Raw genomic sequence first — 5,059 nt, 5'->3', positions numbered from 1 at the left:
TGGTCCTCTCAGCCCCCGCCCACTGTGCTGTGTTACTCGCATGGGGGATTTCCTGCCCCTTCCACAATATGCTGTTTCCCCCAGGAGCCTCAGGCCTGAGGCTCGGAGTGGGGTCCCCAGGGGGCCCCCTGGGGTGAGCCCCAGCTCCACACCCTGCCCCATCCACCCTGTAGGGCCCATGTTGGTGTAGCGGTGATGGCTTCTGTGGATATTCTGTGACCTCTGTCGGTGTAACTTGACAATTTCTAAATGGAAAAGGGTTGCTGTGTTTTCTCTGTCTCTTTTTTTAATGTCCTTTTCTCTTCTCCCCACCTCCCTGCTCTCTTTCCTTTTCAGTTTTTCTAGCCAAGTGTTTGGGGCTTTAATAAAACTTGTTTCTTTTTCCTCTCCTGGATCTCCTTCCTATGGGCTGATGTCTCATTATTTCTCTGCTTCATTCTGGAGGATCTGGAAGGTGCTGGGATGGGTGGGGTGGCAGGTGGGGAATCCCTGGCAGCCACTGGCCTTCAGCTGGCAGAGCATGAAGGGGAGGACAGAACAGGGCCCCTGGGATTAGCCAGGCGGGCTGGTGTAACACCAGTAATCCCAGCTACTCGGGTGGCTGAGGCATGAGAATCGCTTGAACCCAGGAGGTGGAGGTTGCAGTGAGCCGAGATTGCACCACTGAGCTCCAGCCTGGGTGACAGAGCGAGACCCTGTCTCAAAAAACAAAAACAAAACAAAACAAAAAAACAGTTCTCAGCTTGGCATTCCAGGAGGTGTCCTGCCTAACCCTCAACCATCGGTGAGGTAGCTACCGGCACTACCTACTCAGGCAAGTGACAAAGCTCAGAGATGTTGGGCATCTTACCCAGAGTCATACAATTGGTAGGTTGTAGACAAACCAGTAAGTTTGAATCCAGCTCTGCCTGACACCAAAGCCCATGGTTACCCTAAAACCAAGCAGGGCTGATGACCTCCAGCAGTCCCCTGAATTGGGTCTCAGCCTCCTGCCCTTTGAGTGAGATGACCCTTGGTGGGGGTCCACCAATCTTTTCTTTCTTTTCTTTTTTTTAGACGGGGTCTCCCTCTGTCACCCAGGCTGGAGTGCATGATTACAGCTCACTATAGCCTCAACTTCCCTGGGCTCAGGTAATCATCCCATCTCAGCCTCCCAAGTAGCTGGGACTACAGGTGCCTGCCACCACACCTGGCTACATTTTTTGTACTTTTTGTAGAGACGAGGTTTCGCCATGTTGCCCAGGCTGGTCTCGAACTCCTGAGCTCAAGTGATCTGCCCACCTCGGCCTTCCAAAGTGCTGGGATTACAGGCGTGAACCACCGAGCCTGGCCACACCCATCTTTTCTAGATGCAGCAGCTTTCAAACCCGTAAAGTGGTAACAATACAAAATGCATTTGACACCTCTGTGCTTTAGGTATGTACAGACATGTGCACAAACAGCCACAGCAAAGCAGCACCTGCTACACAGAGCACCATGATGTATGCCACGGGTCCTGATTGGATTTTACAGGCTTTCCCGGAATTCTGAAGGCTGTGCCACTGTTCCAGCATGTTCTAAGAGTCCCCGAGGCTGCCTTTCAGCTGTTCTGCATGACTGAGGGCTGGCATGTTACCAAATCTCTTCTCCCCCCTCAGCATCACTTCACTTCCATCCCTGAAGGTAGTGACCGTGTCCTGGAGCCACAATCTTCCAGTCATCACAGGGGCCCCAGTTGCAGTTTCTTCTCCTAAAGACCTCTTTGGAGACAGAGGGCAGCAACCTGCCTACTGTCTGCAGGGAATGCCCCTCCATGAGTCACCCACCCACCAAAGCCCAGCAACCCTTGAGACTCACAGAAAGCCAGTCCCCAGCCTGCCCGTAGCCCATTCCTATGTCCTTTTTAGAATGTCAGCAGATCTTGCCTTCTCTCTGCCATCCTATTCCCCAGAAACTGGGAGAGGAGCCAAAAAAAAACCCTCTCCCAGAATCACTGCACTCATGACAGTTCAAGATCAAGTAACAAATGGAACCATCCGCTGCACACCTGGAAGGAGGCCAGCACTCATTCAGCCGCCAGATGCCTATCCAGGATGCACTCCCTGTGAGGCACTGCTCATCCACTCCTTGGGGCTGGGGCTCTGTCTGGCAGGGGAGCTGCCAGGACAGCCAGCAGACAGAACACAGACACCCGAGCTCAACCAAGGCAGGTGCTGGGAGCACACAGGAAAGAGGCCAGTGACAGGTGTGGCGGGGAGTAGCAGGGTTGGTCACATTTGAGAGGAGACCTTGTGGGTGGGTGAGTAGTGGGCTTTGGGGGTGCTGGTGGCTGAGAGTCCCAGGCACAAGGCCCTGGGTGGGACATAACCAGTGGGTTCTGGAAAATGAAGGAAATCCAAGAAGAGTGAGGAGGGGAAAGTGCAGTGTGGTGGGCAGAAGACACCTCATGTGAGGCCTTATGGGCTGTGGTAAGGAAGGTGCCATGGAAAACAATAGGAGGGTTTAAAGTAAGAAAGTGTCATGAACTGACATGTTGTTTCAGAAGTTGTCTCAGAGTGGGCTGGGCGTGGTGGCTCACGCCTGTAATCCCAGCACTTAGGGAGGCCGAGGTGGGCAGATCACAAGGTCAGGAGTTCGAGACTAGCCTGGCCAACATGGTGAAACCCGGTCTCTACTAAAAATACAAAAATTAGCTGGGCGTGGTGGCAGGCACCTGTAATCCCAGCTACTGGGGAGGCTGAGGCAGGAGAATCACTTGAACCTGGGAGGCAGAGGTTGCAGTGAGCCAAGATCATGGCATTTCACTCCAGCCTGGGTGACAAGAATGAGACTCCGTCTCAAAAAAAAAAAAAAAAAAAAGAAGTTAATCAGAGTGGCATGCACCTGCAGTTCCAGCTACTGGGGAGGCTGAGGTGGGAGGATTGCTTGAGGCCAGGAGTTCGAAGTTTCAGTGAGCTATGATGGCATCACTGCACTCCAGTGTGGGTGACCGAGGGACACCCTGTCTCAAATACAATACTGCCTACTGTCTGCAGGGAAGGCCCCTCCATGAGTCACCCACCCACCAAAGCCTAGCAACCCTTGAGACTTACAGAAAGCCAGTCCCCAGCCCTGTCTCAAAAATGAAAAGTAGGCCTGGTGCGGTGGCTCACACCAGTAATCCCAGCACTTTGGGAGGCAGAGGCGGGCGGATCACGAGGTCAGGAGATCGAGACCATCCTGGCTAACACAGTGAAACCCTGTCTCTACTGAAAATACAAAAAAAATTATCTGGGCATGGTGGCGGGCGCCTGTAGTCCCAGCTACTCGGGAGGCTGAGGCAGGAGAATGGCGTGAACCCAGGAGGCGGAGCTTGCAGTGAGCCGAGATCGCGCCACTGCACTCCAGCCTGGGTGACAGAGTGAGACTCCATCTCAAAAAAAAAAAAAAAGAAAAAAAGAAAAACCGGAACTTATCCCTCCCAATAGCCATGCTTTATTAATGTTTTATAATACTAATTGCTACAATTTATGAAGAGTTCGTTAATCTTCTAACAACCCAGACAATAGATATTATTACCTCTGTGCTATCAGTGGGGAAGGCTGACTCTGGCCAAGATTTGAGCGCGATCTGACTGCCTTCAGAGCTCAGGTTCCTGATGGAGAGGAGGCAGGCGCTACTTGACGTGTAGTGGTCGGGGAAGCCCTCAGCTTCTCTCCTTCACTGTCTGCACATCCTCTCTGGGCCCCCCTGGGCATTTTCTGACTGTTTGATCATTGAGTGGCTTAAGTGGTCCCTGAGCTCAGAGTGACAGAGCACCATCCACAGGATGGGGGCCTGGGGCTAGTGGCATCTGTGCCCCTTAACTGAGAACAGGCTTCCTCGAAGCTCACTGGTGCTGACTGGCTGATACCACTCATAATGGCACACCTGGCAGGGGGATCCCTCCATCCCCTCCCCTTTGTCATTGTTCCAGAAACCTTCACTCAAAATCTCAGCCTGTGCTTTAGTTCAGGGTGACAATCATGCTGCTTCTCCATGTCCATACTAGAAGGGCAGGAAAAAATCTCTATTCCTTTCACCTAAGCCCTCATAGATTTGGAGTTTTCCCAAAGAAATGTTTCCTGCCGGGCGCGGTGGCTCACGCCTGTAATCCCAGCACTTTGGGAGGCCGAGGCAGGTGGATCACAAGGTCAGGGGTTCGAGACCAGCCTGACCAACATGGTGAAACCCCGTCTCTACTAATAATACAAAAATTAGGCGGGCGTGGTGGCAGTCGTCTGTAATCCCAGCTACTCAGGAGGCTGAGGCAGGAGAATTGCTTGAACCCGGGAGGCGGTGGTTGCAGTGAGCCGAGATTGCACCACTGCACTCCAGCCTGGGTGACAGAGCAAGACTCTGTCTAAAAAAAAGAAATGTTTCCTATGAAATATATCAAACCCCACTGGAGGCCAGGCGCAGTGCCTCATGCCTGTAATCCCAGCACTTTGGGAGGCCAAGGCGGGTGGATCACGAGGTCAAGAGATCGAGACTATCCTGGCCGACATGGTGAAACCCTGTCTCTACTACAAATACAAAAAATTAGCTGGGTGTGGTGGCGAATGCCTGTAGTACCAGCTACTCGGGAGGCTGAGGCAGGAGAATCGCTTGAAACTGGAAGGCGGAGGTTGCAGTGAGCTGAGATCGCGCAACTGCACTCCAATCTGGGCAACAAAAGTGAAACTCCATCTCAAAAAAAAAAACCCACTGGATAGGCAGAGCAAGTTTTACTGTATTTTATTTACCCTATTTTATTTGTTTGAGACAAGGTCTTGCTTTGTCATCCACACTGGAGTGCAGTGGCGCCACCATAACTCACTGCAACCTCAAACTCCTGGGCACAAGTGATCCTCTGGCCTCAGCCTTTTGAGTAGCTGGGACTACAGGTGCAAGTCACAACCCCTGGCTAATTTTTCAATTTTTGCAGAGACAGAGTTACCAAGGCTTATTTTGAACTCCTAGACTCAAGTGATCCTCCTGCCTTGGTCTCCCAGAGTGTTGGGATTACAGGCGTGAGACAGCAAGCCTGGCCTAGAGCAAATTTTAGAGTACAGTTTGTTAT

Source organism: Pan paniscus, chromosome 12 (genome assembly GCF_029289425.2).
Source record: "Pan paniscus chromosome 12, NHGRI_mPanPan1-v2.0_pri, whole genome shotgun sequence".
NCBI classification, from domain to species: Eukaryota; Metazoa; Chordata; class Mammalia; order Primates; family Hominidae; genus Pan; species Pan paniscus.
The sequence above is the reverse complement of the archived record's forward strand: the minus strand, read 5'-3'. Positions refer to the sequence as shown.